Below are 14,889 nucleotides of genomic sequence, written 5' to 3'. Positions count from 1 at the left end.
ATTTTAAGAGTTTCATTCACTGCTGAGGTAAGAAGACCTTGAGGATTTTGTTTTTATTTTTTTTTAAAGGAAGCAGCATCTTGACTTTGTCAAATGTCATTGGAATCTTGTAGACAATTCTAGAAGGAACTTTATACCATGTATGGATGAAAAATAAGACTTTTATTTTTATTATTGGGCTACTGAAAACTTGTTTTTGTTTTTGTTTTTTTTCCCCCTAGAGTTCCCAGACCTCATTGGAGTCCTGTTTTTCCAATCTTTTCTAACTTTGTGACTCTACGTTGGCTGGTTTCCTCTTTGGCAATACTATTTACTCTGCAGCATTGACATGAAGAGTGAAATAAATTTATACAGGTAAAAGCCAGGCATATATATTGCTGCTACTGGTGCTGGCCTGAACGCTGCTACCCAACAAGACTACCACCATGTATAATGCCACACTGTGTGTGATTTACAATGGAAAGCTGAAGCAGGATTCCTGTCACTGCTCTCTTCTGCTCCCGAGGTGGGTATTTGAAACGAGGAAGACAAACTTTCCCCTTGCTGAACTAGACTCAGAGCAGCACATTCCTCTTCATTGTTGAAAACAGCCCACCTTCCTTTGGGTTTTGGAAAGAACATCTGGCAGGAAAATTGTTCTCACTGCTTTAGGCCAAAGGAGACCGGAGAAATACTGTCTGCACTCCTTCCCCCGTGCCTGCCTGGTTCTGTAATTGTGTTTTGATTTCAGGCCCTTGCAGAAGACATGCCATATATCTATGCTGCTGTTGTATTTGCATTTGAGTTCTGTCCTACAGGAAGAATTTATGATTTCCTCCCCAATTCTCTCTCTCATCTGAGTCTCGGAATGAAGGTTATTTCTATTACCCCCCTGTGGAGGCTGTGGAAAATCATTCACTATCTGCTCAAATGGGAGCTGCAGCAAACCAGTACATATCTAATGTGGCCCCCTGCCCCCAGCACCCCAGCAGTGTAGCGTCCATTGGTGACTACAGTGATGATAAAGCAGTGCTTCTAATGGTAAGAAATTCTGTTAGACCATTTTTCTAAAGAAAGAAAAGAAAAAAAGGAAAGACTTCTTGCTTTTCAAAGTTATAATGCATTTCCATTATGAAATCTATGGATAAGGAAAATAAAGCTATCTACAATTATACAGTATTAGCAAACAATGTGAATGCTTTCAGTCTTTTTTTTCTAATCATTATATAATTTACTGGGATGTAATCATATTCTATAATAAAGCCTTCAGTATGTTTCCATTACTTGCAAGAGCTTTCACATCTTTCAGAGTTTGTCATTAGTGTTACATTTAGTGGCTCATGGAACTGTGTGGTATGGGGTCATTATCATTTGTGAGTTCATTTAACCACTTTCATGTTGCTGAACATTTTGGTTGGTAATAATTTTTTGCTATTACCAACTATGTTGCGGTAATTCACCACCTTGCATTAATTCACCACCTTGCATTCTTCCTTGATGTCCTCTTTCTCTCTTCCCCCTCCCCCACTGCCACACTATTCTGGATAGAGCTCTCTAAGCTACGGGGGATGACAAAATGGATTTCTTCTCCAATATTAACCTGTCATGCAAGGGTTTCACTGTTGCATAAAATCCCTGCCCTGGCTTCAGGGTTTGTAAAAGCGGTCAGCTTGTCCTGTGGCTAGGACTGACGGGCTGTTGCCAGGGCTACTTGGCTTACATTGCATTTGTGACTACAACTTCTCTTTCCTTCTTCCTCCAGGGGATGGTGCGTCAGATTGTTTCCTATTTATTTTTGGGTTGCCTTTTTATTTCTCTATGATTCTTCTGCTGCCATGTCCTCCCTTTCATGATTCCTAATACTCTTCCTCTCTTTATCTCTGTGGGAATAAAATCTATCATTTGTTCAGAATCACATGGAAGAAGCTTCTAGTCTGCCACCTTATTTTGGCCCTTCATACTATCTATCTATCTATCTATCTATCTATCTATCTATCTATCTATCTATCTATCTATTTATTTATATTTTGGGGGTCCGGTTGTGGGGCCTGAACTCTGGACGTGGGCTCTGTCCCTCAGCCCTTCAGCTCAAGGCTAGTGCTCTACCACTTGAGCCACAGCGCCACTTCCAGATTTTTTTCTTTTTTGCTTATGTGGTGCTGAGGAATTGAATCCAGGGCCTCATGCATGCAAGGCAAGCACTCTACCACTGAGCCACCTTTCCAGCCCCCTTCATATTTTTTAACATTCTGCCTTAGTGGTTTTTCAGCGTGGTCTTCTGTGAGGAGCAGACAGATAACTATTCCTATTTTAGATTTTGGAAGTACCCAGTTGCAAAGGGGTAACAAAAAATATGCCCGTGCAAATGAAGTGAGTGGCCATGGTACATGTATGATAGAATAACTAACAGCTGGGGGACAGTTAACAAAACAAAATAAGCACGGTAGCTGTTCTTTTTAAATTTTTACTTTGTTTTTTGATTGATATAGTGTACATTTTTATAGTATTTAGATATTTGAACAATAATCTGTTGCGGTTTTGGCAAAAACCCATATAATCAGCTTTTGGAGAAAGCTTCCCTTTCTGTTTTCTGTCCAGGGAACAGGAATCTTGTGAAGTCAGCTAATAAAGATTTCAGAGTGATAGCCGGGCGCCGGTGGCTCACGCCTGTAATCCTAGCCACTCAGGAGGCTGAGATCTGAGGATCTCGGTTCAAAGCCAGCCTGGGCAGGAGAGACCATGAGACTCCTACCTCCAATAAACCACTAGAAAACCCGAAGTGGCGCTGCAGCTCAAGTGGTAGAGTGCTCGCCTTGAGCTGAAGAGCTGAGGGACAAGCGCCCAGGCCCAGAGTTCAAGCCTCACAACCGCCAAAAAAAAAAAAAAAAAAAAAAAAAAAGATTTCAGAGTGATTAAGTGGCTTAGCCAAGGCCACTTGGAGAGTTAGTGATCAGCCCCTGGGCCAGGGCTTCTTTCAACAAAGAAGGTACTTTTCCAAGACAGCTAGTTTCTCACTATTGACCGAGCACTCAAACTTTTCTGGTTTGTTGACTGGAACAATGACCAGAGATCTGGCTAAAATGCAGGGTCTCATCTAGTAGTCTAAGGTGGGACAAGAAGGTCTACAGTACTTGCAAATTCCCAGTTGATGTCTCTGGTCTAGAGTAGGTATAAGGAACTAGAGAATGATTCAAAAAATGACAAAGCAAATGACCTAAATAGACTGCAGACTTACTGGCAAGTAGTGCAGCATTTTAAAAAGCTGATGATTGAAATAGGTGTTTCTTACTGAGATGGGAGTCTTAAAATAAAGGTACTTTCTCACTTCTGCCAAAACCACCCTGACATGAGACCAACTCTACAGGCCAAAGGAAGCCCTGTGGCTGTATTGGGCCAAAAGATCCTTAACACACCTACCCACGCACAATCAGCCCCTTCATTGGATGCAAGAAACTGTAGTAAGTCAACCAGAATAGAAGCCACATTGTTTAATATTCCAAAGGCGTGCCCAGTGTTCCCCAGTATCCTCATTAATTAGCCAGAGAATTATTAAAGGATTCTAGGATGAAACTAGTGTCTCCCACTTCTGCAGTTCCAGCCTTTCTTTTATGCCTGGATGATAAAAAGCACTTAATAAGGAATGGAGAGAAGAGGAAATGGAGCCTGGACATGGAAGAAGAAGGGCTTTTGACCTGTGAGGTTTTTGAATCACAGACAGGGCTAGCCTTCTCACAAGGTAAAAGGTGTCAGCGTTGTTCACTGACTGAACATGGAACTTTGGGAGTGCAATAGTAATGGTTTTTAAGGCAGGAGGAGTAGGCAAGGAAAGTATATTTTAGCTCCAGGTAGGAGTGAACAGAAAGAATGACCAGAGGGCTAGGCAGGGCTTATCCTGGGCCAGGGAGAGAAGAAACTAAAATCGGTTTCTTCAGATTTTGAAATCATAGGAAGGGATGAAGAGGTTGCGAAACCATGAGGTTTTCTACGGACATTTTCTGGAGATCAGAAGATTCTATGTGAAGGTGTTTCAGAGGCTGCTGTTTATTATAATATTAGAAGCAGGAGATGATCTTTCACTCCAAGTTTACCATTGCTTTGTATCTGTTTTATACATTGGGTATCTGAATATAATTTATTTCTGTAAAGGGTCTGGTACTTAAAAAAACTTGCTCTCTAATCTCTTCATTAGACAGCTCAAAAGAGAAAGGCAAATTTTTAGAGTATCACACTGAGGTGGACCATGCTACTATAAGTCAAACAGAATCTTAAACACCATGCTGGTTTATTTTTCCCTAGTGTAGCCCATTTATTTTGCTCCATTTTTCCAGTTCTACTCCCACTGAAATTCAAATGACTGGTCAGATTTCCAATATTCCATTTACATCACAGTCTGGGAAAAGGACCAGACCCATCTATGGTAGACAAGATGGTCTGCATAGTATTTAAGCGGGCTTCAGCCAGCCTTTGACAGCTTTCCATCTACTGGAATCACCACTGTGAGCCAGGCCAACAGAAGACAGATCAGGCTGAGTGATGTCAGATTGAGGACTGCATAAAGGAAATAGGAGCCTACCATGGTCTCCTTCATTGTTTTACCTGGAGCTAGAATTAAGTAGAAGCTGAGTACATATTTATTCTGTTCAGTTTCATGGTTCATTTGTAATAGAGTAACCCAAGAAATTAATATTAGTGCTCAATAGAATACTCTAGGTCATATGTTCTGTAGTCTGAAACTACTTTTAATAAGATTATCTTTCACTGTTTTTAAAAAATTAAATTTATAAGCCTACTGCCAGTGGCACATACCTTTAATCCTAGCTACTCTGGAGGCTGAGATCTGAGGATTGCAGTTTGAAGCCAGGAAAGTCCATGAGACCCTCATCTCTAAGTCACCACCCAAAAGCCAAAAGTGAAGGTGTGGCTCAAGAGGTAAAATGCTAGCTTTGAGCAAAAAAAAAAAAAAATGCTTAGAGGCAGTGCCCAGGCCCCAGGTTGAAGCCCCAGGACCAGCACACAAACACACAGATGTTAAATTTATGCAAAACTTAACTTTTATACCCAAATAACAAAGGTGAATGGATTTCCAGAGAATTAAGACTATTTTTTGCTTGACACTGTTGGTAGATATTAGAACCTGTAGGGGCTGAGGCTTAGCAAGAGGTTTTTAGGTCATTGGGGATGTGCCCTTGACAGATACTGTTAGAACTTAACCCCTCTTCACTCTCTTACTTTGTGGCTATGAAGTGAATTGTTTTGCTCTGCCATATGCTCCTGCCATGATTGTACTAACTATAGGTTCAAAAAGAACAGGATTAGCTGATTATGGACCAAAAGCTCCAAAAACTGTGAGAAAATAAACGAGTATTTTCTCTTTATTATCTCGGGTATTTGTTACAACATTGCAAAGCTGATCAACACAATCAGTGTCATTTCTTAAGCATTTTCTTTTTTCATCTGTGAACTCTATCCTAAGCCATGACTCCTTTTTCTTTCTCCTCTCTTAAATTTAGTGTTTGGTGAATCATTTGAAGCATATGACTTTTTCAGAGCTTCATTTTACGCCCCTTAGAGGAATTGCAGGGTGTATGTGATATGCAGAAAGGTAATTTACAAGTATGTTCTAAGTCTCAAAGCCAAGCTTGGCCAGGCTGGATTCATTCCACTCATTTCCCAGTTTGGTCAGTGAGTTTGCTCAGTCAGATCTTGGGCAACTTCAGTCCTTTCTGTCTGGACCTAGTCTACAGCTACTAAGTATTATTGTTCCTTCTCTGGGATTCCACGCTCATGTGCAAACTTGTACTATTTCTGCTATGTAGATTCCCTGAGCCATTAATCTTCAGTATCTTTCCTTTTTGTTTAACTTCAAAGAAGTATCTTTTTCTTGTAGGAAGGTACCTACTTTTTTCCAGACCTTTTTTTTTTCTTTACTTACTCTTCACTCAAAGAAGTATTTATGTTTATATGACAATTGTGTATTAGGATTATTGTTAGTCTCAAATGAAAAAACAAGGAAGAGTACACTTTTAATTGAATCCAACTACCCATCAGGCTAGATGACAGTTGCTCTATAAACATTTATGGAATTGAACTAATGTTTTGATAAATACATCAGACTGTTTAGTTTTTAGAGATCTAGCCCAGTCTTTACTGCATATATTTCAGCTAAGATGCTCTCAGACTTATACTTCTAAGTATTTCTGTAAGAAGGCAGGAGACTTCTTTTTGCAGTTCTTCCAAATAGACTAGGCACTGATAGACTGGGAACACAAAGAAGGAACATTCATGAAGGCAGAAGCTGGGCTTCAATTCCATCAAAGCTGTAACCTTATCTGTCATTTTCCTGAATAATTTAATAGAGGGCATTAGATTTGACATTTTCTGTGCCTTCTGAGGCCCTGAGGGCCCTGGCAATTGTCACATTTACCAACCCAGAGGAATATAGAATATTATAGTTTGGTTAAGCTCTGGAGGAAGAGACTGTAGCCCATCTTGGCCTATTTGCATCCCTAGTACATGTCCTGGTACAAAATTGTACTCAATAAGTATGTGTTCCATGAATGAAGAAATCAGTAGAGGGTGTGCTATAAGAATTTTAGAGTGAAACATTGCCAGACTTGAAGGAAGGACATGAGTAATAAGTTGCTGGGTAGTCATCAGCCTAAAAACACCATAGCTTGGATTGTGTCTCTGAGAAGATGGAACCATCTGGTTTGTGAAGATTCAAAGAGAATCTTGTAGTTAAGGAAATAGAAGCAGATCCCAATCAGCAAGGAAGAAAGGTATAATGGGGATACCTTTTCTTTTGTGGTTTAGTAGGGACTGCTTCTCCCCTTGATTTTCCTCACTCTGAAGAAGGCTGGGTCCATCTGCAATAAGAAGCCAAGGCCTCTTCTGGAATGAAAGAATGGTCACACAAGCTCCCTTTTTGAAATTTTGATGTGAAGAGAGCTGATTGGCCTAGGGGTGGTCAGGACCCTAGAATGATTAGAAGAAAATCATTCTATTGTCTCTCTCTAGAGATGGACTTACTGTGAGGGAACAGCTTTGTGAGTAGAGTTCAACACAAAGCCTAGTAATGGTTGCAGAAGCCACTGGACCTAAACACTAGAGACACAGCTCACAAGATAGTTATGATTAGAGCAGCTACAACCCACAACCTGGGTCAGGACCTGGGCCTGGGGCATAACTGTAGGGTAAACAAATGTCCAAATATGTTGTAAGGTGAGTCTTCAATAGCACGAGGCAATAAGGAACAATGGCAGGACTAAATTTCTTAGGAAAAATTTCATTTGTATTCAGAACTGCCAACTCTGTACAGCCATGCTTATAAACTTATGGTAAGTTTAAAGGAATCAAATGGGAACCACATGAGAGTCTTGTCTTTGATGAGCTCATGATTTACTCAGAGATAGATGTGTATCCACTTATTACTATATGGCTGTTTTCACTAAGGGATATACAAAGTGCAGTGGGATTCTGATCCTTAATATTTATTGAACACTTACTGTGCACCATGTACTGTTGACAGTTATTGCAGGTTTGGCTCACTTAATCTTCATGACAAGTTTTTTGGGGGGTAGGTATTTATGTGACCCATGTTTTCTGGATGAGGAACACAGGTAAATCACACACAAAGAGTGAATAACTTGCTTAAGTCTCCACAGACAGTCAGTGACAGAGCTAGGCCCCAGGCTGACTACTCTTAAGTAGGTTGAGGATTGTGTAGGTGTGGGCTGATGTTCATTGAAGGATTTACAGAGACATGATGTTTAAACCATACTTGAAAGCTAAGTAGTACTTGACAAATGGGAAGAGGAAAAGCAGCAGAGAAGCTAACATATGCAAAAGACAGACTCTAAGAGTATTTTGCTTGCTGGGAGACCCATACTCAGACTAGATAATAAGATGGAGTCTAATCATAATGGGATATGAATGCCACATAAAGGATTTTAAATCTCTCAAAGACAGCTTTCCAAAGGGTATGGAGGGACCTAAGTTTAAGGGACATTAATACTTTTGTAAAAATTAAAATTAGAAATAGACTATCAGTTCTATTCTCTAGAGAAACAGATTATTAGCTCACTTAATCCTATCCCTCCAGAGAAATAGACAATAGATTGTTTTAATAAGTTAGTTACTAATTTACTTACTTTAAAGAATTAGATGTTGCAAAGTCCCAAGATCTACAGTCAGCAATCTGCAAGTCCCAGAGAGCTTATGTGAAGCTTTGTTCCGTTTGGGTCCAAAGGCCCAAGAACCATGAGAGCTAATGATGTGAGTTCCAGTTCCAAAAAAGTAGGCTTGAAATGCCATGATCTAATATTTCAGTTGAGTCCAAATGCAAGTAAGCACTAATGCCTCAGGAGGAATTCCCTTTTACTTATCTGTTTTAGGATTGATTCCATTTAGGACTTCAATTGATTAGATGAGGCTTCATTCACATTAGGGAGGACAATTTGCTTACTCAGAGCACCAATTAAAATATTAAGCTCATGCAAACACATTTAGACATGCAAACACTCATACAGACACATTTAGAATGCTCAAGCAAATTTCTGGACACCGCATGGCTCTGTCAAATTGACATATTAAATCAACCCTTACAAATGTGTTAGTTGTAAAAGGGGCTCTGAAGTGTGGGGGACACTGTTGAATGCCTAGTCAGTCTCTTTCACTTCCCAACAGAGCCCCAGGAATCTATTATAACTAATAAAAAGCCCCATGAAGTTACATGCTTTAGGGGAGCTGATCTACCTTCAGCTTGCAAAGAATTGCTTAGAAAGAAATGCCATTCCTTTTGCTGGTGATTGGTCCAGGTCCACTGGTCTGATTTTAGCCAGTGAGGCTTTGAATAAACACCAGGGCATGTTTTCCTTCTACTCTAGGCCACATGAAAGAATGGACTGTCCTTTTTCTCCGCTAGGTATCAAGGCCTGAGTTTGATACCTAATAATTGCTATCCTATCATTGGCCTGAAGGTGGCGCTGACATTGAGGATGCAAGAGGAGAGCAAGGCCAGGAAAAATCCCCAAAGCCTGTGTATCTCTCAGAATCTGTTTTGTGAAGTGTCAGTATTATTGTTTATCACAGTTCGGAGTTAGGGTTACAACATCATTGAAGTAAGATGGCAAGTTAATATGTTCTGCCTTTTATATCTCTGCCTATGTCACTGAATGTGTCAGCATTTATTGTGCAGACGCACCTTGCAAATATCCAAGAGTATTTCCCAAACATTTGTGATCTGTGGAAATCATAAGAAAGAAGGTCCTTATGGGACTTCTTCTCTGGGACATAGTCCCAGAGAAATGCCATTACAGACTGGGCATGGATCAGATGGTAAATTTTTTTGCCTAGTGAACGTGAGGCCTTGAGTTAAAGCAATAAACAGAAAGAAAGAAGAAAATAATGTCATGACAGCCAATGGGGAGAATTAGGAGGCCTTAAAGCCAGCACATGAAAACACCATTCCTTTTCTCACCAGCCACAGTAAGAGTCATGTCTCTGATGATCACAAAACTTAAGAGAATTCAGAAAAAGCTCCTTGGAAAAAGGCTGAAAATATTGATTTATCCATTTCTTAATCTCTTTCCAGTTCTCAAATTCTAAAAGGCTTATATAATTTGGTGCATCTACTTTTGAGCATTGAACAATTTCCCTTCATTTTTTTTTTTTTTTTAGTTTCTTGCCAACATCTTGAAATGAAGCTGTGACACACACACACACACACACACACACACACACACACACACACACACACACAGAGTCTTTCTCTGGAATGAATTATTTAAATTAACCAATTGAATAAATAACTGTTCAGTGAATCTCTGACATTAAAATCCCCTCTGCCTTCTCTGCCCAGCAGCCCCTGAGAATGGCTGAAGGTGGCAAAGAGCAGTGTTAGAATGTTTTCTCTGAAGTTAGTGACAGGTAGACAAATGGCAAAAAATGGAAGAATAGATTCCATCCAGATGGAGAGCATTGCTTCTGTTGTTTTTCTTGACCGATGTTAAATTGTGGTTTTCTAACTGAAATCACTTTAGCCTTAAAGGCAGAAGGGGCAAAGAAAGAAAAAAAAAAGAGGTTAAAAATGTGACAGATCTCCATGTGTAGTGATTGGACTCCCCTCTTCCTCGCAAGAAATAAACTGCCAATTTGGGCAGGTCAGCTATCCACAATTTCCTCCACATAATGGGGATATTGATCATTCCTCTCAGTATGGCATGATGTTTATGTGAGCTGAAGGGCTTAGCCAGCAGTAAAGCTCTTATGTGATAAAGTGAACACATTACTGTTGGTTTCTGGCCTTACGTTGCACTGTGATCAAGTCTCCCCTGAGGACAGTCTTGCCTCCAGAATGTGACGTGATATGGTTGGTCGGTCGTGGCTTATCATGATCAAGTAACCATGGAAATAATTACATTCCCTGTCACAGACTTCCTTTTGTAGAAGAGAAGCTCCATCCCTGACCCAAAGTCTAAACCTTAAAGATCTTCACTGGAAATTCCTTTTTAATTCCTAGTACCATGTTGTATAGCTTGGTGCTGGGATCTTGGGCTGCCCAATTCAGAAGCCCCTCTATTCTCTTAAGATAGCTGAGGCCAATATCAAAAGGCTGCTGTTTTGAAAGGCCCAGCGAGGGCCAGGAAAGCCAGATGAGCAGACGGCAAGGGCAGGATTGCATGGTTTCTTCTGACATAGAGATTATCAGTATAGGACAGGGAGGAACCTGATCTATCAGCAAAGTGAAATTAAAAATTAACATGCTTCTATTTGCTCAACTGCAATCTTTGAATTGGTCAATACCCAGAGACTATGCCGCAGATTCTGCTCTAAAACCAGCAAATAGTTCAGATTGAGAGTTATTGAGCAAGACCAAGATTAATTATGTCTGGGGGAAAGATACACACAATGCTTGGCGATTTCTTGCTTGGGGGCTGGCATTGGTGGGGTTGGAAATGGAGGGTTTGAGAGGATCTCTGAGTTCTCTTAAATTGTATTTACTTCAGTTGTTCACTTCAAGGCCCTGGAAATTATGATGACTTTTCCTTTCCTCTTTTTTATTCCTCTCTCATTTCCTAGTCCAATATGGCAGTCCAATATGGCAGACGGAGGTGAAGGAGCTGGTCAGAGATGAGAGCCAGGTGCTTGTAGAAGATGGAGAAATAACCATACAATCTGGAAATGACTTGTTCCCGTGTCCTCCCTTCATTTTGGAAGACTAAAGCTACCTGGGAGGTATATATTCATTTATAATGATTTAGTTAAAATATATTTAGTTATATAAGCCTAATTATATGGGCTTAGTTACTGATCCCTGGTAGTTACTCAATAATTACTTGGTAAGTAAAGTGAAACAAGGAGTGAGTTGACTGGGGTCAAAGGAATTAGAGAACAGGAATTATATGTAGCTGTCAGGATCACAGCCTTCTCTCTTGATTTTGTGCTCTCAGTTTCTCCCTCATTCTGTGTATTTTATTTGTATTTGTATAGTGAATCTCAATGGGAATATACACTCAGAGATTTGAGGAGACACTTGACAATGTGTCAAGATATTTTGGGCAGTTGCCACTGGGGGGATGCTGCTTGTTTGTTGTGGGTAGAGATCAGATATGCTGCTAATCATCCAAGAACACAGAATTATCTGGCCTAAAACGTCAATAATGCAAGGCTGAAAAACACTAGTGTGAAAGAGTGATTTGCTAACTATTCTTGATGACAATTTATGGAGGCAGAGGTAGCTTAAGTGTTTGGAAAACTCTCTATTCCCTAAGTTTAATTATTTATCTCAGATTTTTGTTTGTTTGTTTGAGACAAGGTCTTGTTATATAGCCTGGGCTGACCTAGAACTCATGATCCTCTTGGAGTGCTGAGATAAAAGGGGTGTGCCACTATGTCTGATTTGTTGGAATTTTTTTTTTTAAAAACAAGACAGTAATCATGTTAGTAAGCAGAAAGAAACAGAAATAGGAACTATTGTCTAGATCCTGATGGGAGAAAGGGGAGCGATATTAGATGCTGCACTTTGCAAATCTAGATTAATAGGCACTATCATACAAGTACTCAGCAGAGGAGAGAGTACTCAGAGGTTGCTGAAATATTACCACTTTTTTAATTAAAAAGAAAAAGTGCTTGTTGTCCCTGGGAGCAATTACTGTATAGTGAGAGCACTTAGTGCCTTAGGAGGAAGTGAAGCTCTGTGAAGGCCTTAAACACCCCAGACTGACTCTGGCATCCAGAGCAGACTTCCGCCCTGCCTCTCCAGTCTAGCCTAGCTTCTGCTCTGGCAGAAGTGCAGGGAACAGAGGCAAGATCGGGTATGAGAGGGAGATCCTAGCTCTGAGGGAGAAGACACTCACCCGCAGAACCTAACATTTGTGTTGGAAAGGCTCTAGAAGCATCAGTGCAGGCACCCTCATTTCATAGAGGAAGAAATGAGGCCCAGAGTTAATGTCAGGGTAGAGCTGAAACTCAGGCTGCTAATCCTGAGGGTGTGGGGCGTGCTGCTGCTCCAAGACCGCCCTCAACCTTTACTTCTTACTGAGCTGGCTAATTTTCTGCCTCCTCTCTGTCACCACAGCAACTTCCAGGTAGTTTGCCAGACCCTGAGTTTGGTTCCCAAGCTGCAGTTTTTAAACCCACAGTCCAAGTGGAGTCTGGGAAGATGATAAAAGCAGCCTGCTCAGCAGCACAGCCTGGGCCCAAAGGGGAGCACATTTAACTACTTAGGGGGAGCAAGCCAGCGAGGTACAGAGGTGGTTGTGAGGGAGGGGGAACCACATATCAGCAGCCTCAAGTTCAGCCAGCAAGAGGGGGGGGTCATGGGTGGGAACAGTGCCATATGGGGGTAGGATACTATGGGATGTTAGTGTGTGTACACACATAAACACATACACATACACATAGTACGTGAGTGTGGTTATACACTAACATACACTACAACACAACCCACACATACTGGACACCACACACACACACACACACACACACACACACCTGGGTGAGCATAAGTTGATATGGGTGAAATGTTATGCAACCATCAGAGTTAGGCCTGTATGTACTGAGTTGAAGGAATGCCCCAAATATAAAATTAAGTTAGTTGCTGAAAAACAAGTTCAGGAATAATTATGTTTTTAGATCTAGAAATACTTGATGAATGTTTATGTGTGTGTCAGTGTCGAGAAAGGTAAAGAAGTTCACATCTCAAACTTATTACAGCAAGAGACTGAGATGATTATCAACTATGTTTGCTAGGAATAGGCAACAGTAATATATAGTGTAACATAATATAACATTTAGAGACTATCACCCTTGAAATTAATAGCAAAATGAGGAACATAGAAAGAAGAAAGTCTGTGTAATGACATGTACAAGAGAATATGCTGATATGTGTGAACATGTGCCTATGTTGCTTTTTTTACACAGTGGTGTGTGTGTGTGTGTGTGTGTGTGTGTGTGTGTGTGTGTGTGTGTGTGTGTGTGTGTGTGTGTGTGTGTGTGTGTGTGTGTGTAGATGGGTCAGGGAATCTCAAGAGACAGCAGTTCTCTTGGTGTAAATTCCAGACATTGGTCACATCTTAAAGCCTCTTGCGCTTTGGAAAGAAGACTCAAGAGTGTGCATTTTGTTGAAATGTTTTATGTAAATAACTGCATTGCAGTGTGGGCTATACTGGAGCTCCTAGTTTGACCAAATGGGCTTGGATAAACTACAAATGGGAGAGGCCAGCGAGGAAGCTCCCCCTTGCCATCCAGGACACTGGTAGTTTAACAACAGAAGAGGTTTAGCTTCAGGAAAATCCACATCTGCACACAGTGTTTGTGGGGCACCTGCTTGGTGTAAATCACTGTGCATTTCAGAAAATGGTTCTGGCGGGCTGGGAAGGTGGTTTAGTGGAAGAGTGCCTGCCTTGCATGCATGAGGCCCTGGGTTTGATTCTTCAGCACCACATAAAGAAAAAAAGCCGGAAGTGATGCTGTAGCTCAAATAGTAGAGCACTAGCCTTGAGCTGAAGATCTGAGGGACAGCGCCCAGGCCCAGAGTTCAGGCCTCATGATCGACAAAAAAGAAAGAAAAAATGGTTCTGGGATGCTGGCTGTAAAAGTGCACTGTGTGGACATCAGAAGTCTTGTACAGCTCCCAACTCTCTTTCATCTTTGTTTTCCTCCTGCTTCTGCTACTTCTCTGTCTCTGTCTTTCTTTTTCTGTGTCTGTTTGTCTGTCTGTTTCTTAATTCCTATGGTCTAGGTGTTGCCAGGCACCAGGATTTATTAATTCAGTTGTCTCAATAAAGCAATTAAGGCTTCGTGCTGACCGGGCTCTCATGCACAGCTGCGAGAGAACCTTCTTACCCACTCATGGGGTAGAATGACCTTTTCCTAGTATCTACAGATGACTGAGTGCTTATGTGCGTGGGCCCCACTGGCACGTGTAAGAAGAGACCTCCCCCCCACCCCCTTGAGGCGCTGGGGCTTAGAGGGCTGTGCTGGCTGCTTGCTCCTGGCACAAGGCCCAGAGCACACGTGCTCCCCTGCAAGGACAGCCAGCTGTTCTAGGGAGCTGTGTGTCCTTCCAGATCTAAACGCCATCACACCCTCTCTCCCACTAAACTGATTGGCAACAGCTTGGGAGTTTGCAGAGGAAGAGGGGCTCCTTGTGTGTGTCACTTTTGGACAGGTTTCTGAAGTAAGGCAGAGGAAGACAGATGGGCAGAAACAGCAGGCAGAAGTGTTCTGGAACTTTCTCAATGTTGTCTGGGCCAAGTGAGACAGTAGATCTGTCCTCCCAGACTTGGGAGGATATTGCAATTCCTTTCCTTCCAGGAAATTAGAAAAGGAAGAGGAGGGCAAGAGGAAGGTAAAAAGGAAAGAGAGAGGACAGAGATATCATTCAGTGGGAGAGCACTGATGCAAGGC

The 14,889-nt window shown here is 41.3% G+C and overlaps 1 long non-coding RNA gene across 2 annotated transcripts in view; it reads left to right on the top strand.

Moving 5' to 3' along the window:
• The first annotated feature begins 225 nt into the window (after positions 1-225).
• LOC138826124 (uncharacterized) overlaps positions 226-14,889 on the top strand; it is a 52,718-nt gene continuing 38,054 nt past the window's right edge. The window contains exons 1-2 of one of the 2 annotated variants that reach the window (XR_011371566.1): positions 226-505; positions 11,059-11,214. This is a non-coding gene — a long non-coding RNA (uncharacterized lncRNA). Of the gene's footprint in view, positions 506-10,909; positions 11,215-14,889 lie in introns of those variants that run through there. The other variant, XR_011371565.1, reaches the window with a different exon arrangement.

This window comes from Dipodomys merriami, unplaced genomic scaffold (assembly GCF_024711535.1).
Source record: "Dipodomys merriami isolate MVZ:Mamm:240054 unplaced genomic scaffold, mDipMer1.0.p SCAF_14, whole genome shotgun sequence".
NCBI lineage: Eukaryota > Metazoa > Chordata > Mammalia > Rodentia > Heteromyidae > Dipodomys > Dipodomys merriami.
The sequence above is the reverse complement of the archived record's forward strand: the minus strand, read 5'-3'. Positions and strand labels throughout refer to the sequence as shown.